The sequence below is a fragment of the Triturus cristatus genome, chromosome 12, assembly GCF_964204655.1.
Source record: "Triturus cristatus chromosome 12, aTriCri1.1, whole genome shotgun sequence".
Taxonomy (NCBI): domain Eukaryota; kingdom Metazoa; phylum Chordata; class Amphibia; order Caudata; family Salamandridae; genus Triturus; species Triturus cristatus.
In genome coordinates, this window is record NC_140595.1 from 832,610,190 (window position 1) to 832,635,945 (window position 25,756).

A 25,756-nucleotide genomic window follows, 5' to 3' on the forward strand; every position below is an offset into this window, starting at 1 on the left:
ACTGATGATATGGTGTTAGACTATTGTAGAGGACTGGCTGATGTGGTTAATTCTGTGTCCCACCAGGTCGAGACTGCGATTGCATCTACCTCGAGACCTGCTGCATGATCTAAACCCCGGAAACTGGGTTCTTGTACGCAAGCACGTGCATAAGAGCTCTCTGGATGCCTGCTGGAGAGGACCATATCAAGTTATATTGGTCACAAGTACAGCAGGGAAGTGTGGAGGACTGCCACCTTGGATTCACGCTTTGCATACCCGCAAGGTTCCGGAGCCTGTGGAGGAATCACCCATTCCCCAAGTTGCTCGAAGAACAACTGAATCTGAAGACTTACAGGGAAAAACAGCAAAAGGAGAAAGAGAACTACCTGCGGAGGAGCAGAATACAGAGCCTGAAATTGACGACATCGTGGAAGTACCCTCTGAACGAGACCCGAATGAACGGCCTGGCGTAGAAGGAACAGACAAAGAGGAAGAGCAGAGAGCAGATGCCAGAACAGAAATGTGGCCAGCAAGAAAAGAAAGGCTAAACATAAGACTTGCATCGGAGGAAAATCTTGCTCCGATTCCTGAAACGTCTGAATCTGAACACAGTGAACAAGAAGATAATCCAGATGATCTAAGACGCTTAAGAAAAAGAACACCGTCTCAGAAGTACGCGTCTCCTGAGTGGACATATCTGGTTGCAGATGCAGAGCCCGAGGAATTCCAGGAGACTTGGAACTGGAACAGTGAGCTACAGAGGGGACACCCTCTCGACTGATATTCAGTTGTTAGTCCTGGGAGTTGAAGCCTTTGGAACCCTGACACTGCAAGTTCAGAATCCACCCAGATTGAGTGGACTGCGATTCTTGATCCTTAACCAAGTTGTTTTTTCTTCTTTTGGTCGACAGCTTACTGCCTTGGAATTGGGAGAAATACGTGCTGAAATCCTGCAAATGGTTCTCCAAATACTTGGCTCAAACCACATTAGAGATGAATCTTGAACTGTGATCTGATCAAAGAACTCATTAAGCCTTAGAAGGAAGATAACCTAGCCCCAAGTGAAAGAAGTTTTAAAATGAGGGTCCTTTCAATAGAGAGAATAATTCAGGATTAGGGTTGACTACTTCTCTACAATAGGCTTAGTATTGATGGACTAAATCTGGCAAAATTCAAGTGAGAAATTAATAAGGACATTGTAATCTGAGACTGAAATACAGAAAAGAAAAATAGAGACTCTTAACGTTTCTTTGGTGTGTCAAATATGACCGTGGAAACATGGCTTCCGAAACATCTGGACGAAAACAAAAATGTATTATTGGAACTCGTATAGCAATGGTGCTGCTTGTCATAATTGTGGTGATTGTCACATCTTTGAGTGGGTCTCCCAATGATGAAAAGAATGGGGAACAAACTACCCTTACCCCACCCGGTTCAAATGTCGATATAGAAGAAGGTCCATTCATGAAAGATAAGGAAATGATCAAGGAAACTAGTCGTAGATTGCATGTGGATTTCTCAAAGGGTGATTTCACGCTGAATGCATATGCACATTTGTTGTATGAGTATATGAACACAATGGAAGCGAAAGACTGCTATGTGGGCATGCAATTACTAGCTTCACTAAAGGAAGGCATACGATACCATCACTTGCCTGTGACTTAATGCATTACATGCAGTGTACTATTAAGTATGTTTTATAGTAAAGCCCACTTTGAATATTATTTCTCGAATTATGATGTGGTACTCTCTGAAGCTCCAGTCCTCAAATACATGAACAAATATGATTATTACAAGAATGTAGAGCATATGTCTAAGTACTTTGTGCCTACCATCACTTTAGATACGTCCTATGCACACAGACATAATTTGACCTGCATGTTAACTGACATTAAAAAGAAATTTGTGGATCATATAGAAGATCGACATAGGCAAACTTTGTTTCGACCAGAACCGAAGCATAAGGTACTGTCATGGACCAAAGAAGAATTAGATCATAAAGCGAAGGGAAATTCAGGACCTATAGCTTTAGACTTTCAGCAGAAAAGAAAGTTGTGCATTAGACATCCGTCCACATATTACGACAAGATATTCGTGGGTGAAAGTGATTGTGAACACGTTTTTCTGATTGAAGAGTCCATAAGGAAAGCACTATTGGATAAATTGACCATAGTGCCTAATGTTTATTTTGTATGTGGTAAGAACGCCTATGTAAAACTGTCCAAGAATTGGTATGGGACATGTTACTTAGCCATAGTATTTCCCAAGATATTCCACATGGAGGATTTATGGCCTTTAGAAGGAAAAGGAGCTCACAGAGGAAAACGTGGTGTAAGTGCTGGAGAAATCATTGGTGATGTGTTTGGAGCCATGATACCTAGTCTAGGTGTGGTTTATGTAAAAATTCAAAAGCTGGCAACGACAGTGGATAAACTCTCCGTGAATACAGCACAAATCCTCTGGTCTCGATAAGGACTATGGTTCTTCAAAATCGTCTTGCTTTAGACGTCCTACTAGCAAAGGCTGGAGGAGTCTGTAAACTTTTGAGAGTCCAACAGTGCTGCACCTATATTCCGGACAACAGTCGGGATATAAGGAAATATATTGCCAATATTTCAGATATTCATCAAGAAATGCGTAATTTGGCTGCTGAGGGACTCTGGGATCACATTGGCAAGGGGTTCGGACAAATTGGCATTTGGTTTGGCAGTTTGGGACAGGGAATTATGGGTTACATCTTGAAACCCATCATCATGACTGTCATTTGTATAATTATACTCTTGGGAGTCATCAAAGCATGCAAATGGCAAAGGGCCAAACATCAGGAAAATGTCCTGAAAAAACAAGAACAGCTAAGACTGCAGGACAGTCATTACCAGCACCTTAAAGGGTTAGAGAGATTTAGACACGGACAGCAAGCTACATCTTCTGTTTAGGTCGGTCTTCTCTACAAGGAGGAATTTCTGAAAGAATGTAATTTGGTATTATGACACTAGTCATAAGAGGGGGGGGAATGATAGAGCGCTTTCAGCACTCTATTTTGTATGGGTGTATTATATTCATGGTTGTCATGCACCTACGCGCATTTATATTGTTTGCATTGTTTTATGATCATGAATATGTATCCAGTAGACTCATTTAAACATGCATTGCAGTACACTGTCTTAATATGATCATGTGTGTATCGTCATGCCTGCATATAACGAGAGCAGGACAGCTTATAACCATATAATGTAATTGTTTCTTGTTTAAGTTGCCCGACTTCCTAGGCCCAAGACTGTACTTGTTTTTGCACCTCCTTGGCTTCTCGAGAAATAAATAATGAAATGCATGTTGTTTTCAAGAAATAGCAGTGTCCTCATCCTACTGCAGGTATCGGAATGCCAACTCGTTATTTTCAGATTGGAGAAGATACAAGGAATGCTTTGAAGACAGTTAGAAGCGAGAAGGGAGGGTGTCTTTCGTGTCTGGCTGGTCTGGGAACCAAGCAGGCCCGGCTCCAGGAATTTTTATTTTTGTGGGCCAAGGGCGCATTCGGGTGAGCCACTGCGGGCCCAATTCGTCTCTTCTGGAAGTAGCCATCAAGCCCTGATTACATCATAAGTACTTGCAAACAGGCAGCATGATACAACGGATTGCTTCTGTGTGTACACAGAGCATGTGGAGAGTTACCTAACTGCATACCCTTGAATTCCAGCTGGCCAGGCAGTAAGAGCAATGTCTGGATATAACTGCAAACCCACGAATTCCAGCAGGCCAGGCTTCAACACAAGTACTTGAATGCTAAGCATATTATAAAGCGTTCAAGATTAAGGAAGTTCCTATTACTAAACGAAAGCCTTGAAACCAGTGCCCCTCTTCGCTCCAAAGCACCTCCCCCTCTTGACCTCCTCCTCGGATTTCCTCATTACCATCCTCCTACACTGCCCTTCATCTCTCCGTAGCCTCTTCCCCTCATGGCCTCTTTCTCAGACTCCCTCCCTACCTCCCTCCACCAGTGCCCCTCATCACTCCAAAGCCCCTCCCCCATGACCTCCTCCTCAGACTCCCTCACAAACAACCTCCACCAGTGCCCCTCATCTCTCCGTAGCTCCACCCCCATGACCTCCTCCTCAAATTCCCTCATTGCCACCCTCCACCAGTGCCCCTCAGCGCTCCATAGCCCCTCCCCCCATGATGTCCCCCTCGGATTCCCTCATTGCCACCCTCCAACAGTGCCCATCATCTCTCCGTAGCCCCTCTCTCGTATGCATTTTATTTGTTGTATAGCGCTACTCGTAGTGTAGGGTGTCAAAGTACTTTACATCACGCACACATTATGCATAGACAATGAATCATACAAGTATCTAAATCAGCCTATAGGGAATGTCACATAAACTAATGAGGATTACCAGATGTAGGAATCACATCTCATCCATACTGCTGGGCAATATGTTTTGAGAGGGTTAGGTCTGGAGAAGCACAAACACAGGATTTAAAGCATACCCCAGTGGTTGGGGGTTGGCTTTACTGATTAGAATGTATATCTGCCCAAACAAACTCTTTATTGCAACATTAGAATTATGAAAGACTGGAAAAATTTAAACTAACTAGCAATACAAAAAAAAAAATCTAATTATACCATTCTAGGTTGAATGCAGGTCTTTGATGACAGTTCATAGGTCACTGTCCTATGTTAGGATTGTAACTTCTGAACTGCAAGTAATCAAAGGATCTCTGTGACAAAGGCAGTAACCCACTGAGCTATCCACGTTAACTACAGTTTATCTGCATTTAAAAACTACAAACAGACAAAAGGTTGCTCTCCAGCAGGATCATTAATCCCCAGAGTTATCTGGACATTTTAATAGTTTTCGTGCCTCCTTGGCAGAACAAGTCATGATAATGCTATTAACGATTTAAACAAACGATTTAAATAAAATATACCCAGCACACAAAGTATGCGTCTTGCACACAGATGAAAAAAACGCAACAATAGCCACACATTCTCTTACCTGCTCCTTACAAACTCTGTCACATCCCCATCTGATAAGCAGCCCAAGGGGTCAGGAAAATGAACCCGCATAAACAAACTCCTCTTCACCAGCGCTGAAAAGAATGAAATATCCACGTAGCAGGACGGTACACAAATCCAGTGCCAACGAAAGGATTTGTCACCTTCGCCATGCCCCTATTGTACCTGCACTTCGAGTGGGCGGGGACACAGCCCACCTTTCTAATAGGAGATGCAGATGCGTGTTTGGGGGAGCGAGCCAGAAAGAAGAAAAATAACGTTCAGAGAACGTTTTAAATTGCAGTGCCCATTTTCTGTTGGCCTTGCTGACATCACTGCCAGGGCCCAGGCTCATGTTTGGGTGGGCCTGGCCCACGCGGCCCACCCTCTAGAACCGGGCCTGGAACCAAGGCCACTTGTTGAACAAAGAAATACTCATTAAAAGAGCGTGAACCTCCCCACATAGAAAAAGTTGCAATGGAAAATGTTACCAGGATGAAGCAAAGGATCGAATTCTATATTGTATGACGTGCAGGGACAGAGGCCCCAGACTTCTGCTAGCTTTCGGAGAGAAAGGAGCATCTTAGAATTTGCTCCTAGCCTTAAGCACCTTAACCCATTTGACGTGAGTACTTCTCAGGAAGTCAACACGTGCTGACACCTTTGGGAATAGATGGAAGGGTATTAGATAGCATTTGCTCTTCGTATAGTGTAGGGACAGATTTGTTTTATTTCTAATGAAAAGGGATTTAGACACTGCTTCTCTTCTGAACTATATCCTGATCCTCGAATTCACCATTGTATTCCTGTTATGCCGAATTACTTATATCCGTAGAATCTGCTCTGTATTGATTTTCCTATATCTCTGTATGCGAATCTTACGATGTGTATACATCTTATTATGCTTGGCCTTTATAATAAATTGACAAACCTAAAGTCGGAGTCTGTGGTAATTTCAGGTATGATAGTCATTGTGTTATGAAGTGTTTTTCCCCTCCACCACTTTTAGTAGGTAAATAAAAGATCCTGAACGCTAATTGTTAGGAGGAAGACAGGGTGCAATTTAGCGTAATTAGGCCCCTCCAAGGAAATCCACAAAACCAATGCACCTGACCCAGGATGTTGGGAAAAAAAGGACACAACTTGGACTGGATACCTTATGTGGAAAAAGAATGTTATGGAAGCCTAAGTGTAAACTACCCATAGGGTTTGGTCCTGGGGTGAAAAAAACTCAGCAGTTAAGGGGTTAATGTGGCTAGGCTTCCTTATTGCCGTTACTAATCAAACGTGCTGTTATTTCGACTTGATTGCCTTTAATTACCACAAAACCACTAGTTAAAAAAAAAATCAACACTCGTCCCATGGCATTCTGATGGATTTCCTCGCCTTTAACATTTCTGGGGCCCAGGGCTGGTACAGAACCGTGCCCGAAGAGCTCTGTGTGTGCCGTCATCGGAGTAGGCCCCTTGCCCCACCCCGCAGCCCTCTCTCCGTGTCCAAGGCCCTCCTTCCCACCGCCTCCCTCAGCGCCTCCTGCTTTAGGACAGGTGGTGACGCAATACCCTCAGGAACAAAAACACGTTACATGACGTAACCCGTAAAAAGTTTCTGCCGTCAACTGTAGCTGTGAAGCCACGTGCTTCGCTCCGTCCAATCGCTGGGCCTGAGTTGTCGGCCAATCGGCGCGCGGGAAGGAGGGGGCGCTGTTGCTTTTCCGGTGTCCGAAGAGCTGGTGACTGACACGAGCGATGGCCAACGGCTGGCGAGAGGCGAGTGACAGACAGCCAATGGAGGGCGGGGGCGGGGACCGGGTTGTTGTGTTGCTGTTTCTGTGCCCGGAGCGCAGGTTGCAGAGAGTGGGAGCCGAGGGACCCGGAGCCCGGACTGCAGGTGCCAGCAGCAGGTACGGTGCGGGGAGTGGCTGCTCTGCCTGAGAAAGGCAGGTGGTTACGTCACCATCGCCTTACTTGAGGCGTCAGAATACAATGTAGGCAATTGTTAAATACGTCAAAGATCCTGACAGCGTCACTGCCAGTGACGTCACGCAGCGTGTTGCATCACAGCACACCTTGGTGCTGATGACGTAAAGCATGACTCACGGTCCTCCTTACGTCATAGGCTACGTCACCCCGATGACACTACATCTCAGTACTAAAGACATACTCCACAGCACTGCGTATGAACTCATACAGCACAACATTTTATATAGCGCTTTAACACCAAACACCAAAACAGATTTACAGTCACCTTCAATCTCTGAAGCAAAATCACATTTTACTAGCATTAGGACTTACATTGAATGCAGGATACCTGATTGCTAGGAGTCCAACTGGACTGGTCACCTGATTGCTTGGGGTAGGGCTTCTGTAGATGGAAGGTCACCTGATTGCTTAGGGTACGCTTCCATGGGTCATAGGTCACCTGATTGCTAGATGTAGGGTTTCTGTAGATGGTAGGTCACCTGATTGCTTAGGGTACGCTTCCATGGGTCATAGGTCACCTGCTGGCTTGGGGTAGGGCTTCTGTGGATCGTAGATCACCTGATTGTTAGAGGTAGGGCTTCTGTAGGTGGTAGGTCACCTGATTGCTTAGTATAGGGCTTCCATGGGTAGTAAGTCACCTGATTGTTTAGGTTAGGGCTTCCATTGGTCGTAGGTCACCTGATGTATGGCTGTAGGGTCTCCATGGGCCGTAGGTCACCTAAGAGCTTAGGGGAGGGCTTCCATGGGTCGTTGGACACCTGAATGCTTATGGGAGGGCTTCCATGGGTATAGGTCACCTTAAAACTGCCACGTTCTTGGGAGGGTTAGAGCTCCCACTGGACCCATCTATTTCATTAGCACTGTGGCATGCTGCCTTTCGCCCTGAGATAGTGTCATTGGTATGACGTGATTGGTGACGTCATAAGCAGTTCCACGTGAACGATGGCATCACCAGCTCTAGGTGGTAGCCATCTGATGTACTGTTGCCAACGTGGAGTGTTGTTGTTATTATAAGTTAAATTGAGAATGGTGGCCCGTGCAGTATGGGTCACCGTCGAGTTGCACAGCCTTATACACACTGGTATTCAAGTAATACACTTTCACCATAGTATTTCACGATTTCTTTCACCATTTTTATTCAATAATTTCTCCAGTTAATCCTTCAGTTAATCCTTCACGTCAAAGGTACGAAATTCAATAGTCTTGTGCATTTAAATTGATTCAGAATTGCCCATCCAGGCCTATTCTTGAACAGTGACAAATTTCGAGTTCTCCAAATCATCCCAATAACATCACCCAATGCATTTCGGTTCATTGAAACCTTCGTCAGGGGTCTCTGTAGTTAAAGAGAATGTACGTCAGTCACAACACTTACAGCCCAATCCGATAGAAAAATGCAATCCAAATTAATGACTAAAGTATTCTCCCATGATCATAACAGCGCATCAAAAGTGATTTTAACTAATGTTAAAACATATATTAACTTATACTTCCCCCCATGTAAACCTCATTGCATCAAAAGAAGCCCAATTTAACGTGTTCCTCTCCCATGTTCGATGCTTGAAACCTGCTAAACATTAGTGTAATCCAAAATGATACCCTAACCACCCACACTTGCCACTACCTTCCTTATTCACTTTAAACATCATTCAACATCATTCCGTGCCCTCGTGCCTACCTGTTATCTTGCCAACAAACAACATTCTCATGCGCCTTTCAGAGTGTATTTTCCCAACTGAATTTAAACAACTGAATTTAAACCACCCAAACTTTCCCCACCTGCAACTAGGTGAGCGCGAAGTGTCACATGTCCACTTCTTACCCGCCCCGTGAGCTTCCCGTCAACATTGATACTTAAAGTAACAACACTGCAAATTGCATAATGATCGAAACAAATAATGATATAATCCCATGTGTCCAAATTTATGAGCCATTAGGAGGAGAAATTGTGCTGACAAAAAAGTGATATGTCTGTTCCCGCTCTCCATACTCGTATTCTGGTGAACTGCCTTTGACGTGACCATGATGTAATCAAAATGACACTTATGAGTTTTATTCCTCGGGGTGCTGTGACAGGGTTGGAACGGCAGGGTAATGGTATCAAGCAAAAGACCTGCAGCACACCCTATTTGACTAATAAAGTTATTTTGCATTTTTTTCAAGTTTAGCGTGCAGCACTCCAATTGCGTTCCGTTCCTTTCGCGCAGTTATGAATTCAATTGAGAATGGTGGCCCGTGCAGTATGGGTCACCGTCGAGTTGCACAGCCTTATGCACACAGGTATTCAAGTAATACACTTTCACCATAGTATTTCACGATTTCTTTCACCATTTATATTCAATAATTTCTCCAGTTAATCCTTCAGTTAATCCTTCACGTCAAAGGTACGAAATTCAATAGTCTTTTGCATTTAAATTGATTCAGAATTGCCCATCCAGGCCTATTCTTGAACAATGACAAATTTCGAGTTCTCCAAATCATCCCAATAACATCACCCAATGCATTTCGGTTCATTGAAACCTTCGTCAGGGGTCTCTGTAGTTAAAGAGAATGTACGTCAGTCACAACACTTACAGCCCAATCCGATAGAAAAATGCAATCCAAATTAATGACTAAAGTATTCTCCCATGATCATAACAGCGCATCAAAAGTGATTTTAACTAATGTTAAAACATATATTAACTTATACTTCCCCCCATGTAAACCTCATTGCATCAAAAGAAGCCCAATTTAACGTGTTCCTCTCCCATGTTCAATGCTTGAAACCTGCTAAACATTAGTGTAATCCAAAATGATACCCTAACCACCCACACTTGCCACTACCTTCCTTATTCACTTTAAACATCATTCAACATCATTCCGTGCCCTCGTGCCTACCTGTTATCTTGCCAACAAACAACATTCTCATGCGCCTTTCAGAGTGTACTTTCCCAACTGAATTTAATGTCGTTGGACACCTGAATGCTTATGGGAGGGCTTCCATGGGTATAGGTTACCTTAAAACTGCCACGTTCTTGGGAGGGTTAGAGCTCCCACTGGACCCTTCTATTTCATTAGCACTGTGGCATGCTGCCTTTCGCCCTGAGATAGTGTCATTGGTATGACATGATTGGTGACGTCATAAGCAGTTCCACGTGAACGATGGCATCACCAGCTCTAGGTGGTAGCCATCTGATGTACTGTTGCCAACGTGGAGTGTTGTTGTTATTATAAGGCCATAAACAACCTAACGTGCACTTTGTGTCTTCGGCACTGAGATGTGCCATATGGTGCCTCACTGTAAGAAAAAGCAATCAATAAAGAAACCATAAGTCTCCAACAAACCTCTTCTGATGTGATTGCATGGAACTATGTGAGGACCAGGCGCGCAACACCCATTGGACTGAAAGGGCTTTAGCCTTCTCCCCCCCCCCCCCCCCCCTCCCCATCGTGTGTGGCAGCCGGGCTGAGACAGTTTCCTGGGCAAACACACGGCCGCACTCGAGCACTTCACAGGTGTTTAAAAGACCATTTGCATGTTAATGAGGCCTTGCTGTTGTTTCACCCCTTCTAAGAGCCCCTGCAGCTCCACTCTGCCTCTTGCATAAAGATTCAGCCCCCCCACACCCCCGAAGTTTTTTCTTAAACTCACTTTTAATAAATATATTATTAAAGCATGAGGTGGTAGGGCACTTTCATTTACCGACAGCACATTTTCCATTGAAATGGTCAAAAACGTTCCTACTAACACACAGTTTACTTATAAAACTTTATAATGTATAAATAGGGTTCCCGGTTTTATGGCATTTATTTACAATTTCCATCTGTATTTATCCTTATTTATTGTTGGGCTATCTTATCAGTATTTATCCATATTTATTTTGTGTTGTGTGAATAAAATAAGTTGTAAAATGGTATATTTCCACATTTATTTAAATAATAAATATGCACTCCTACTTTGACACCTGTCATTTGTTACTAAACTAAGCAGCCAGGCATAACATAATAATACACCCAGAGGTAAATATTGGCATTATAATACAAATGGATGTTGACATATGTTATTTAATGAAACCTTGTCCTATCTTCTAACTTCCCATGACATCTATCTTCTCAGCTGTTCAATCAATCGTAGGTTTATAAAGCGTGCTACTCACCTGTGATGGTTTCAGGGCTCTGGGGGGGGGGGGGGGGGGGTGGGGGTGCAGTTCTGGATCAGTAGAAGAGCCAGGTCTTGAGGCTCTTCCTGAAGGTGTGCGGTGTGGGGGAGCGTCTGATGTGGACTGGGAGCTCGTTCCAGGTCTTTGCTGCGACGTAGGAGAAGGCTCTTCCACCTGCTCTAGTTCTGCGGCTGTGTGGGGTCTCTGCCAGGGCGAGGTCGGCAGAGCGGAGGTTCCTTTTGGCTACGTGGAAGGAGACCTTTCGTTGAGGTATTTGGGTCCGATGTTGTGGAAGGATTTGTAGGCGTGGGTGAGCAACTTAAAGGTTACCCTCTTCTTGATAGGAACCCAGTGGAGGTCTCATAGGTGCTGGGTCATGCGCTCCCGTCGTGGTATTCAGAGGACGAGTCTGGCTGCGGTGTTCTGGATGGTTTGGAGCTTGTGTATCAGGGCCTTGTTGATTCCGGCGTAGAGGGCATTACCGTTGTCCAGTCTGCTGGTTAGGAGTGCGTGGGTGACTATCTTTCTGCATTCAGGGGGATCCACTTGAAGGTCTTATGGAGGATGCGGAGAGTGTTGAAGCAGGTGGAGGCAACGGCATTGATCTGGCGGGTCAGGGTGAGGGAGGAGTCTAGGATGATGCAGAGGTTCCGAGCGTGGTCCGTTGGGGTGGGGGGGGGGGGGGTTCGGAGGGCAGGGGGCCACCAGGCGCTGTCCCACGCAGTGGGGGAGGGTCCAAGGATGAGGACCTCTGTCTTCTCCCAGTTCAGTTTTAGGCATCTGTCACTCATCCAGCCTGCCACTTCTTTCATTCCTTCTTGGAAGTTGAGTCTGGTGTCTTCGGGGTTCTTCATGAGAGAGACGATGAGCTGGGTGTCGTCAACGTAGGATACTATGCTGAGACCATGCTGTCTGATGATGGCGGCGAGGGGGGTCATGTAGATGTTGAAGATCGTGGGGCTGAATGAGGATCCTTGGGGTACACCACAGTTGATCTCTGTAGGTTCGGAGAGGAAGGGAGGGAGTCTGATCCTTTGTGTTCGGCCGGAGAGAAAGAAACGGATCCAGTTGAGGGCGGTTCCTCGTATACTGGCGTCGTGGATTCTGACTGTGAGAGTATGGTGTGAGACGTGTCAAAGGCTACGGAGAGGTCTGGTAGGATGAGGACCGCGGTGTGGCCCTGGTCGAGTAGCATGCGGATGTCGTCGGTGGGGGCGAGTAGGGCGGTCTCGGTGCTGTGGTTACTGCGGAATCTGGGTTGGGTGGGGTCGAGGATGGCGTTCTCATCAATGAAAGTGGTCAGCTGGGTGTTGACGAATCTCTCAGTGACTTTGCCTGCGAAGGTAAGGAGAGAGACGGGTCAGTAGCTTTTCAGGTCCGTCGGGTCGGCCGAGGGTTTCTTGAAGAGGGGCTTGACCTCTGCCCTCTTCCAGTCGTTGGGAAAGATGCCGGATTCGAGGGAGGCATTGATGGTCCAGCCTCGTTTGGGTGCTATGGCTGCGGCTCCGTGGTAGATGTACGGTGGGCAGGGGTCTGTGGGGGCTCCTGAGTGGGTGTTTTTCATTGTCGTGGCAGTGTCTTCCGTGGTGGCAGGTTTCCAAGTGGTGATGGTCAGCTGGTTGTCGGTGGTGGTGGGGGGGTGGTGTCCGGAGTTTGTTCACTGAAGTTGTCGCAGAGGGCCTTGATTTTCAGTTGGAAGTAGGAGTTGAGCTTGTTGCAGAGGTCCTGGAATGGTGTGACGTCCGTAACTTCTCTGGGGGGTTTGGTGAACTGTTGTATGCCATTGAAGAGATCTTTTGCGTTACTTGCCTTGGTGTGGATTTTGTTCTTGATGAAGGTCCACTTGGTGGCTCTTATGCGCTGGTGGTATTCCTTCATGGCGTTCCTGTAGTTGTTCTGGTCTACGGTGGTTTTACTGTTCCGCCAGTGTTTCTCGAGGCGTCTGCAGGAGCGCCTGTCGTCTTAGAGGTCGGTGGTGAACCAGGCAGCCTTCAGAGGCTGTTGTTTGTTGGGGTGGAGGAGAGGTTCGAGCTTCTCAGCGCAGCCGGCGATCCATCGGTGTAGTTCTTTGGCTGCGGTGTTGGTCGTGTTGGAAGGGGGGTCGTGGAGGAGGGTGGTGTTGCGACATTCCTCCGCGTTCCTGCTCCAGTTCCTTCGTGGCGGGCGCGGGACGGGTTAGGGTGCAATGGTGGTGTTGAAGGTGAAAAAGATGGGGTCGAGGGTGTGTCCGGCTCTGTGAGTGGGGGTGGTGACAAGCTGTTTCAGTCCTAGGTTGTCAAGGAGGGTGGTGGAGTCGGGATCGCTGCGGTTGTCGAGGTGGAAGTTCAGGTCTCCGATGAGGACGTAGTCCGTAGAAGTGATGGCATGGGGTGCGACAAGGTCGTCAATGGTGGTGGCTGGAGAGGCGCGAGGCCCGGGGGGTCTGTAGACGAGGGTCCCGCGCAGCGTGGTTCTGGTCTGGAAGTGGAGGTGCTCTGTGTTGGAGAGGGGGTCGACCGTGCTGGAAGTGGAGAGTCGGAGGGAGCTCTTGTTTGCGATGGCGAGTCTTCCTCCTGGGCGGTGGGGGCGGTCCTTTCTTTTGATCTTGTAGCTGTCGGGGATGGCGGTGGCGATGTCGGGTGCAGAGGTGGTGTTTGTAGGAGAGTAGGATCTGCTTCTTATGGTTACCCCCACTTTTTGATGATTTTTCACTGTTTTTCGACTTTAGTCTGGCTGGGACTCTGCTATTCAGGGCCCCAGCCTAGCTGCTTCCTCTCTAAATTGATTGCATGTACTTTAGGTACACTCCAGATTGGATTCTGGGGTACCCTTATAAGTCCCTATTATATGGTTTACTATATACCCAGGGCATAGGTACCCCAGAGGCCTACCAGGGGCTGCAGTATGTATTGTGCCACCCCTGGAAAGCCATTAAAAACAAGCATTTGCAATGCAATAGGTCTCGCATTCACGCGAGTTTAAGCTATTGGCATTGTAAATGACACTGCCTTTTATTTAAGTTTTAAAAAAGAAAACAAAAATAAAAGGCATTGTTATTTGTAATGTGAGTAGCTCAAACTTGCGTAAATGCGAGACCTATTGCATTGCAAATGCTTGTTCTGCAAATGTAGAGGGGAGTAGAATTACGTGTTGTCAAGTAGAGTGGAAATATGCAGAGTGAAATTATGATGTGTGGGGTGAAATTATGTGGCATGAAAGTATGTTGAGTGGCTTGGAACTGTGTGGCATGGAGCTGAATTGTGAGATGTGGAATTCTTTGGCGTGGTGTGGCATAGACTGCAATTGTATGGAAATGAATTATGTTACCTGGAGTTAAATTATGTGGCATGGTGTGGAATTAAGGGATGTGGTGTGGAATTAATTGGCATGGCGTGGAGTAGGATTATATGGTGTGGTGTGGAATTGTGTGGAGTGGAATTGTGTGGCATAGAATTGTGTGGCATGGAATTGTGTTGAGAGGAATGGAAGTATGTGTCATGGAATGGAGTGGAAATATGTGGCATGGAATGAAATTATGTGGTGGACTTGAATTATGTGCCGCTAAGTGGAATTATGTTATTGAGTGGATTCATTAATAGTGGAGTGGAATTATGTGGCATGGAATTGCGTTCCATGGAGTGTAATTATGTGGTATGGCATGGAATTAATTGGTGTGGATTTGTGTGGTGTGGCCTAGAATTGTGGGGTGTTGAGGGAAATTGTGAGACATGGAATTGTGTGGCGTGGTATGCAATTGTGTGACATGGAGTGCAATTCTGCGGAGAGGAAGTATGGGGGTGGAGTGGAATTATGTGATGTGGTGTGGAATTATGGGGTGTGGTATGGAATTATGTGGCATGCAATTGTGTGCCATGGAATGGAATTATGTGGTGTGGATTTATGAGAAGTGGAGAGCACTTTATGTGGCATGGAATTATGTGGAGTGGAATTATTTTGCATTCACTGAGATAGACATGTTACTGTGTGGCGTGAACTACAATTATGTGACGTGGTGTGCAATTGTGTGGAGAGGAATTCAGTGCCGTGAAGTGGAATTATGTGACATGGTGTGAAATCAAGTGGTGTGGCATAGAATTAGGTGGCAAGGAGTGGAATTATGCTCCGTGGAGTAGAATTATGAGATGTGACATGGAATGGTCTGGCATGGAATTGTCTGGTGTGGAATTGTGTGGTGTGAAATTATGTTGGTTTGGGGAGATTAAATTTAGGTGGTACAGTGTGGTACAATGTGGAATTATGTGGTATGGAGTGGAATTATGTCTCATGGAGTGGAATTATGTAGCATGATGTGGAGTCGTGATGTTGCATGGAGTGAAATTATGTGGGATGGAGTTGAATTGTGTGGCATGGAATTGTGGGGTGTTGACTAGTGGAATTATGTGGTTTAGATTAGAATTAGGTGGCGTGAAATTATGTGGAGAAGAATTGTGTTGCATGGAATTGTTTGGCATGGTATTGTGCTGCATTGAGAGGATTGGAATTATGCGACATGGAGTGGAATTATGTGGCTTGGATTGGAAATATGAGGGTGGAGTGCACTTAGGTGGCATGGAGTTGAATTGTGTGGTTCAGAATTGTGTTGCATGGAGTGTAATTGTGTTGACTGGAGTGGAATTGTGCAACGTGGAATTGTGTGGCGTGAAATGCAATTGTGTGATGTGGAGTGCAATTGGGTGACATGGAGTGTCACTGAGTGGAGTGGAAATCATATAGCATGGAGTGGAATTATGTGACATGGTAATGAATTGTGTGGTGTTGAGTGGAATTACGTGCCGTGGAATTATGTGGCATGGAGCCGAATTATGTTGATTTGAATTGTGTGGCATGGCATTACATGCCACGGATTGGCTTTAAGTGGCGCAGAATTTTTTGGCATGGAATTGTGTGGTGTGAAATTGTATGGCGTGCAATTGTGTGCCATGGAGTGAAATTTTGAGACATGGAATTGTGAGGAGTGCCACTGTGTGACATGGAGTGCAATTGTGTGGAGTGGGATTAAGTGATGTGGAGTTGAATTATGTGACGTGGTGTGGAATTATGTGGTGTGGAGTGAAAGTGTGTGGCATATAGTAGAATTATGTGGCATGGATTTATGTGATGTGCAATTGTGTCGCATGGCAAGGAATTGAGTTGAGTGGAAATATGTTGATCTGAATTATGTGGCACGAAAGGGAAGAGGCATTATGTGACACAGAGTGGAATTATGTTGTAGGGAGTGAAATTATGTGGCATAGTATGTGGCATGATGTGGAATTATATGTTGTGCACTGAAGTGGAATTATGTGGTATGGAGTAGAATTATGTGGCATGGAATTGTGTGAGTGGAAATTCGTGGCATGAGTGGAATTATGAGATGTGGAATTGTGTTGCATGGAACTGCGAGGCCTTGAGTGGTGTGGAATTATGTGGCATGGGGTGAAATGATGTGGTATGGAGTGGATTGAAAATAGGTGGAGTGGAATTATGTGACTTGGAGGGGTAATATATGGCATGAAATTATGTGGTGTGGAGTTGAATTACGTTGCGTGGAACTTGGTTGCGTGGGATTCTGTGGTGTGGAGTCGAATTGTGAGACATGGAATTGTGCAGCATGGAGAGCAATTGTGTGGCATGAAGGGCAGATGTGTAACTTGGAGTGCAATTGTGTGATGTGGAATGCCATTGTGTGGAGTGGAGTCATGTAGGGAGGAGTGGAATTATGTTACACTTTGTTGAATTATGTGGTGTTCTGTCAAATTATGTGGCATGATGTGGAGTGGCATTATGTGATGTGGAGTAGAATTATGTGACATAGAATTGTGTAGCATGGCGTGGAATTGTGTTGCATTGAGTGGTGTAAAATTATGTGGCATATAATAAAGCATAATTATGTATAGAGGTCATTTAAGTGCCTGCTGCTTGTTTCCTCTGACAGATGGTCACTTGAGAGCAATGTATTGGAGTTTGGAGCTGATCAATAACTTGTCCACAGCAGGGGAAACAGCAATTAAGGAGGATGTCTCTGTCTCCCTTCACGCCCAGGGAGGAGGGAGATGGGAGAAGGGAGGGGGGAATGCAAGGGTCAAAGCGGCAAAAGTGAAAGTAATCGAGCAGAGCATCAAAGGACTGGGTGAGAAGGGAGGGGGGAATGCAATTAGCAGAGGAGCAGCTGTGCAGGTGCATGTGATCTCGTGCACTCAAGGTTTAGGCCAGCCAAAAGTGTGGGTAGCACTTTGAAAATCCCACATATAAAATGTCTCTTCGAGCCTTTGGCTCGCGAGACCTAATGACACAACAGGTCTGCTGCAGCATCCTGTGTAAGGTGGTGTATGCACCCCTTACTCAGATATAGGTTCCCTCAGCCCCTTCTCTGGCGCGAAAGTGGACAAAGGACATGGGTGTTGCCACCCCTCTGTCCTGACCCTCCCATAGGTGGGTCCCCAGAGTTTGTCCCACCCCTTCCTTGTGTTATAAAGTAGGAACCCCTGACTACAGGACTTTAGATTTACCTGGACAAAACTCTGCTACAGAATCCCAAAACTTCTACTATCTACACGACGTTGGATGACCGAAGAATCTCCCTTGGAGTAAAGGAGTTACGCCCCTGCAAGGCAGGCACTAAAGATGCATCTGTCCAGTTTGCATCAACGCTGCTCCCGAAGGACACCGACGACTTTGCAACAAAGGAGGTGTGTTTCCAAGCTTCCCCAAGGCCGATCTGTGCTCTCAGCAAACCTGAGATCCACCGAAGATTGGTGGCCTACATTCCTCGAGTGACCCGTGGGCTGGTATCTAGTGATTCCCCTCGAGGACTCTTCGTGATCCCTTGTCCGTCGACTTGTGGGTCCCTGAGAAGGGTACTTTGAGTTTCAACGGGCTTACCTGGTTGCTCCAGACGTGCCCTGACTCTCCATCGCTTGGGGAGTCCACAGGACCTTGCTGGTCTACACCGAAGCCATTTATCTCTCACCACGTGGGTTGCCGTTGCCAAGGCTTGTTGATCTCCAATCCGGAAACTGACCACCCAGCACTCGACAAACTTCGTGGGACAGCTCACCTGCGGATGTGGTTGTCGTCGACGCCTCCTGGTCCCCGTAGCAGTGGAGTCAAGCTTCACCTCTTCGCACCTGAAACACCCAACATCGGTGAGCATTCGTCTATCATGACCCTGGTCACTGGCAAGTGACCCAGACTCTGTCCCCTCTGTTTTCAGGTGATTCACATCTTCGATCTAGGTTTGGATCACACCGGATACTTCTCTTTTCCACGGCAGCAGCACGTTGCAGCAGATCGCCATTGAAATCAACGGCGATTCCCGACACCATTTGACACCTATGCACCAGGCTTCCCTGGGTGAGGTAACACGAGTACTCCGGTGCCTCCGTGGTTGCTGGCCCTAGAACCCTCTAAGTCTGTGTGACGAAGAGAACCGCCTAGAAGGTACTGAGACCCCCCCTCTAACAAGTGACTACGGGAACAATTACCTCTCCCCTCTGTTTCTTCAGCACACGGACACTTGGAAATTGGAACCCATCGCCCTGAGCCAGAGTGAACAAAGCGGCCCGTGTTTCTTTAACTGGGCGGAATTGGCGGCCGGCCCCGCCCACCCTGATGACGAAGACGACAGGAGGAGTTCAAATCCCGGAAGAACTGAGAGGAACGACGGTACGAGCCCAGAGGAGGAAGAAGGCGAGACGAGAGACAGAGTGGAGGAGACAGCTGATTGCGAGAGGAACACCGGAGGAGGTAGCAGAGTGGAGAACCCTGCGGCGCCGGAGCCAGGAGGCCAACGACCCTGTGACCCGCCCCGCCACGTTTCTGGAGAAGCGTGGCACCAACAGGTACGCGCTCGTATCTCTGCTTGGGGGATAAGGAAAAGGCAGTGAAATCCACGTTTAGGAGTCGCTTCTCACCGTACCCTCTCCCTCACGTTCCGACACCTAGCCTTAGCCTGTAGAGCACCGTGTGACTCCTCACCCCTTTTTCCCCTGACAATAGTGTGAACTGAACACTGGACTGACCCCAGTCTCCCTTTTCTTTTGTTTTGGTTCCTGTCACGAGGTTGGCCTGAGTTACATTGTCCCGGTGAGCGAAACAACCTGGATCCACTAAGACGAGGAAATCCACTCCGAAGAGGACGGCAGTTACAAGAACCCGAGTCTGACTCCCCCCTACCCTACTATCGACCTGTCAGGAACTTGAAAAGGGTTGTAAAACCAATAAAACCAGAGTTGCCTTACAACCCCGTCTCTGCGTTTCCCTCAGTTCCGCTACAGTCTGAAAGGGTTTGCTCAAAGTCCTTCCCTAAGTGTCCTCATTCTTTAAAATTCCAACCACGACTTTCCCATTGAATTGTACAGGGCTCACAGCTGTGTTCTCACACTGCACACGTCCCCCGTGAGTCCCCTGTGTCACTGCCTTGGGTGGTTCCTTGGTGTCCCAGCGATTCATCGTGCTCTATGCACTGTGTCTAGTCAAGTGCTGGTTCTTATACCACTGACCCAGATGTGCCCCGACTCTCCATTGCATTGGGAGTTCACAGGACCTTGCTGGTCCACATCGAAGTCATTTTTCTCTCACCGCGTGGGTTGCTGTTGCCAAGGCTTGTTGTTCTCCAATCTTGAAACTGACCCCCCCCCCCCCCCCCCGCACTCGACATCCTTCATGGGACAGCTCGCCTGCGGACTGTGGACATCGTCGACGCCTTCCGGTCCCCGTGGCAGTGGAGTCAAGCTTCACCTCTTCGCACCTGAAACACCCGACATTGGTGGGGATTCGTCTATCGTGCTCCTGGTCACTGGCAAGTGACCCAGACTCTGTCCCCTCTGCTTTCAGGTTCTTCCCATCTTCGATCCAGGCTTGGATCACACCAGACACTTCTCCTTTCCAGAGCAGTAACACTTTGCAGCACATCGCCATTCAAATCAAAGACGATTCTCAACACCATTTGACACCTATGCACCCGGCTTCCCTGGGTGAGGTAACACGAGTACTCCGGTGCTCCCGTGGGTGCTGGCCCTAGAACCCTCTATGTCTGAAAGGGTTTGCTCAAAGTCCTCTCCTAAGTGTACTTATTCTTTAAAATTCCAACCGCGACTTTCCCATTAAAATGTACAGGGCTCACAGCTGTGTTCTCACACTGCACACATCCCCCGTGAGTCCCCTGTGTCACTGCCTTGGGGGGTTCCTTGGTGTCCCAGCGATTCATCGTGCTCTATGCACTGTGTCTAGTCAAGTGCTGGTTCTTATACCACTGACCCAGATGTGCCCCGACTCTCCATTGCATTGGGAGTTCACAGGACCTTGCTGGTCCACATCGAAGTCATTTTTCTCTCACCACGTGGGTTGCTGTTGCCAAGGCTTGTTGTTCTCCAATCTTGAAACTGACCCCCCCCCCGCACTCGACATCCTTCATGGGACAGCTCGCCTGCGGACTGTGGACATCGTCGACGCCTTCCGGTCCCCGTGGCAGTGGAGTCAAGCTTCACCTCTTCGCACCTGAAACACCCGACATTGATGGGGATTCGTCTATCGTGCTCCTGGTCACTGGCAAGTGACCCAGACTCTGTCCCCTCTGCTTTCAGGTTCTTCCCATCTTCGATCCAGGCTTGGATCACACCAGACACTTCTCCTTTCCAGAGCAGTAACACTTTGCAGCACATCGCCATTCAAATCAAAGACGATTCTCGACACCATTTGACACCTATGCACCCGGCTTCCCTGGGTGAGGTAACACGAGTACTCCGGTGCTCCCGTGGGTGCTGGCCCTAGAACCCTCTATGTCTGAAAGGGTTTGCTCAAAGTCCTCTCCTAAGTGTACTTATTCTTTAAAATTCCAACCGCGACTTTCCCATTAAAATGTACGGGGCTCCCGGCTGTGTTTTCACACTGCACACATCCCCCGTGGGTCCCCTGTGTCACTGCCTTGGGTGGTTCTTTGGGGTCCCAGCGATTCTACCTGCTCTAAGCACCAGGTCTAGTCAAGTGGTGGTTCTTATACCACTTTCTTAATGTATGGTTTGGTCTCCCCCTGGGGCCCATTGTATATTGTGGTATTTACTGCCGTTTAATAACTGTATTATTGTGTGCCTTGCTCTCTAACTTCATAAAGAGGTTAGTAGAGAGTGTTTAGAAATAAATGCATATATTTTATATATATACCTTGTGTGGTTCTTTCATTTAGTTATTCAAGAGGTTATAATCTGGTAAACCAAGCTGCTTTACACTCCTTCAAGACTTAGCCTTAAGGCTGCTCTCCATAGCTACCACTAGTATAGCTTTCAATAAAGTGTCTCAGTGCTGGACCTTGTTATAGTGTCTCCATGATGGAGGCCTAGAGCATGCTACATTCCTGACGACATCATACAGCTCCTCGCCCCAGTGATAGTATCTCAGTGCTGGAGGCCTAGAGCTTGCTGCATTGCTGAAGACAGCATACAGCTCCTCGCCCCGGTGATAGTGTCTCAGTGCTGGAGGCCTAGAGCATGCTACATTGCTGACGACATCATACAGCTCCTGGCACCAGTGATAGTATCTCAGTGCTGGAGGCCTAGAGCATGCTGCATTGCTGAAGACATCATACAGCTCCTCGCACCAGTGATAGTGTCTCAGTGCTGGAGGCCTAGCACCGGTGATAGTGTCTCAGTGCTGGAGGCCTGGAGCATGCTGCATTGCTGAAGACATCATACAGCTCCTCGCCCCGGTGATAGTATCTCAGTGCTGGAGGCCTAGAGCATGCTGCATTGCTGAAGACATCATACAGCTCCTCGCACCAGTGATAGTGTCTCAGTGCTGGAGGCCTAGAGCATGCTGCATTGCTGAAGACATCATACAGCTCCTCGCCCCGGTGATAGTGCCTCAGTGCTGGAGGTCTAGAGCATGCTGCATTGCTGAAGACATCATACAGCTCCTCGCACCAGTGATAGTGTCTCAGTGCTGGAGGCCTAGAGCATGCTGCATTGCTGAAGACATCATACAGCTCCTCGCACCGGTGATAGTGTCTCAGTGCTGGAGGCCTAGCACTGATGATAGTGTCTCAGTGCTGGAGGCCTAGAGCATGCTGCACTGCTGACGACATCAATGCTGGAGGCCTAGAGCATGCTGCATTGCTGACAACATCATACAGCTCCTCACACCGGTGATAGTGTCTCAGTGCTGGAGGCCTAGAGCATACTGCATTGCTGATGACATCATGCAGCTCCTCACCCTGGTGATAGTGTCTCAGTGCTGGAGGCCTAGAGCGTGCTGCATTGCTGACGACATCATGCAGCTCTTCGCCCCGGTGATAGTGTCTCAGTGCTGGAGGCCTAGAGCGTGCTGCAATGCTGACGACATCATGCAGCTCCCTGCACCAGTGATAGTGTCTCAGTGCTGGAGGCCTTGAGCATGCTGCATTGCTGACGACATCATACAGCTCCTCGCACCAGTGATAGTGTCTCAGTGCTGGAGGCCTAGAGCTTGCTGCATTGCTGAAGACAGCATACAGCTCCTCGCCCCGGTGATAGTGTCTCAGTGCTGGAGGCCTAGAGCATGCTACATTGCTGACGACATCATACAGCTCCTCGCACCAGTGATAGTATCTCAGTGCTGGAGGCCTAGAGCATGCTGCATTGCTGAAGACATCATACAGCTCCTCGCACCAGTGATAGTGTCTCAGTGCTGGAGGCCTAGCACCGGTGATAGTGTCTCAGTGCTGGAGGCCTAGAGCATGCTGCATTGCTGAAGACCTCATACAGCTCCTCGCCCCGGTGATAGTATCTCAGTGCTGGAGGCCTAGAGCATGCTGCATTGCTGAAGACATCATACAGCTCCTCGCACCAGTGATAGTGTCTCAGTGCTGGAGGCCTAGAGCATGCTGCATTGCTGAAGACCTCATACAGCTCCTCGCCCCGGTGATAGTATCTCAGTGCTGGAGGCCTAGAGCATGCTGCATTGCTGAAGACATCATACAGCTCCTCGCACCAGTGATAGTGTCTCAGTGCTGGAGGCCTAGAGCGTGCTGCATTGCTGACGACATCATGCAGCTCTTCGCCCCGGTGATAGTGTCTCAGTGCTGGAGGCCTAGAGCGTGCTGCAATGCTGACGACATCATGCAGCTCCCTGCACCAGTGATAGTGTCTCAGTGCTGGAGGCCTAGAGCATGCTACATTGCTGACGACATCATACAGCTCCTCGCCCCAGTGATAGTATCTCAGTGCTGGAGGCCTAGAGCTTGCTGCATTGCTGACGACATCATACGGCTCCTCGCCCCAGTGATAGTGTCTCAGTGCTGGAGGCTTGGAGCGTGCTGCATTGCTGACGACATCATACAGCTCCTCGCCCCAGTGATAGTGTCTCAGTGCTGGAGGCCTAGAGCATGCTACATTGCTGACGACATCATACAGCTTCTCGCCCCAGTGATAGTATCTCAGTGCTGGAGGCCTAGAGCATGCTACATTGCTGACGACATCATACAGCTCCTCGCCCCAGTGATAGTATCTCAGTGCTGGAGGCCTAGAGCTTGCTACATTGCTGACGACATCATACAGCTCCTCGCACCAGTGATAGTGTCTCAATGCTGGAGGCCTAGAGCATGCTACAATGCTAACGACATCATACAGCTCCTTGCACCAGGGATAGTGTCTCAGTGCTGGAGGCCTAGAGCATGCTACATTGCTAACAACATCATGCAGCTCCTCGCCCCAGTGATAGTATCTCAATGCTGGAGGCTACATTGCTGATGACATCATAGAATGCATCACACTGCTGATAGTATGTCGCAATGCTGAAAACCGAGATCATGGAGCGTACTGCCGATGGCAACATAATATACATCCCTTTTCTGACAGTAAATCTCTGTACTGAAGACCTGAAGCTTAGGGGACACTGTTGATGACATCATACAGCTCGTCACCGTACATCCAGCACTGAATACATATGGCGTCAGTCACACTGCTGATGGCTACAGTACCCATCTCTACTGATGACATAGAGCATGGCACTGCGGATGAGATCATGGAGCATGTCACACTGGTAACAGTACATTTAGTTGCTGAAAACTTAGAGCACAGGTCATGCTCTTGATGAGTCTACAAGTTTTTGTGACATGAAGCATGGCATTGTTAATGACATCATAACAAGGGTCAATGATGGTGACATAGAGCACCAGTCCTATTTATTGATGAATAGTATTTGTATTTTATACAAATACATGCAGGGCATCCCAGTGCTGGGAAGGGGCAAGCAGTGGCCTTCAAGTAGATTTAGTGTATAAAGAGACATGTTTCTGAAAGTTAATGAAGCAGAGGCACTCTGTTGAAAAAGGAATGCAGGTTCCATTGCTTGCCTACTAAAGATGTAGATGGGGTGCTTTCCCCTAATGGCCGTACTGAAGTTGAGTATAACACGAAGTCGTACTGAAGCCGAGCGCTGAGTGGGAGAAGGTTGTACAAAGGCCTCCACAAGGAGTGGCTCATGGCCATGGAGAGCTTTATGACAAATGCAAAGACTCTTAACAAAGAAGGTTTTTGCTGTAGTCCAACTGGGCAGTTTTTACAAATGTCCTAAGTTTGAAATATCTGGTAAAGCAAACCGCTGAGTTTTAGATCAGTTGAGGGCGTTGAATCATATAGGTTGGTAAGTCTAAATCCAAATCATTTTAGTGATCCAGTGGTTAAAAAAAAGGTGTTTTTTCAGCATTTTGAAGTGGCAAAAGCAGGTTGAAGAGACCATCTCAGATTCCAAACTTCCATGCTCCAAATTACGGACATTACCCTGGTATGGGAGAAAGCCAATGCTGATAGGCCACAGGTTAGATGATGAGATTGATGAAGGACCACCTACATTGAATGCCTTCCTCTTTTCTGAGTTGAATTGTGAACAGTTTCTACTCACCCTGATCAGTACGGCAAGTCTGGATGTTGATTTAGGCAGATGTTAAGTTGCTATCCAGTCTCATAAGGATTTCTGTGCCATTGGTGTTTACATGAATGAGAAACCAATTTAACATATACAGCAGGAGGAGACAGTGGTTGGAAGGGTTGGACTGAGTAAAGAAACTTGTGGAACACCACAATAAAGAAACTTAAAGGCTGATCGGAAAGGTTTAGGTAAGGTGTTAGTAACACAGATTGTGAATTAACAGTAAGGAAAATTATAGCAAGTGAATACTCTTGGAGCAGATATTGTTGTCATACAGACAGAAGTTCACAGCTGCATGTGCCAAAGCATTACAAGCCACAGAGATATCAAATAAAATAAGAGCATCCACTCTGCCGTGATCAGTAATCGCTCTTCGTTGGTCCGGTATGGAAATAAGGGCTGCTACTATTTCAAGCATGGCATGAAAGCTCACCTGGGTTCATAATATTGTTGTCATTGCTATAGGTGGGCTCTGCTGATTTACTTAGTTGATGCTGCTTCAGCTGCCAGGGAAGTAATGACATAGGTCAGAAGTTTAAAAAAGCAGAATGAGCTGACGGTTCATTTAATAAAAAGGGCTCACAAATGCTTTCTTCCATTCAGCAGGGACCCTCGCACAATATAAAGAATGATTGCATGACGTGGCCGGAGCACAGACCTGACACCGTATCCTTGCTGAGCTCTAGGGGCCAGTTCCTGGTGGGGTCCTACACATGTGAACGTGCTAAAAAATATTCACTAAAGGCATACTAACTTGAAGAGGTTCTGCTACTGGGTGTGAA

The 25,756-nt window shown here is 47.3% G+C and overlaps 1 protein-coding gene across 1 annotated transcript in view; it reads left to right on the forward strand.

Annotated features, from left to right (window-relative positions):
- The first annotated feature begins 6,751 nt into the window (after nucleotides 1-6,751).
- The window catches only part of MOSPD3 (motile sperm domain containing 3), a 112,556-nt gene continuing 93,551 nt past the window's right edge, over nucleotides 6,752-25,756 (forward strand). The window contains exon 1 of the mRNA XM_085639811.1: nucleotides 6,752-6,878. The gene's annotated coding sequence lies outside the window, so the exon portion shown is untranslated. The remainder of the gene's footprint in view (nucleotides 6,879-25,756) is intronic.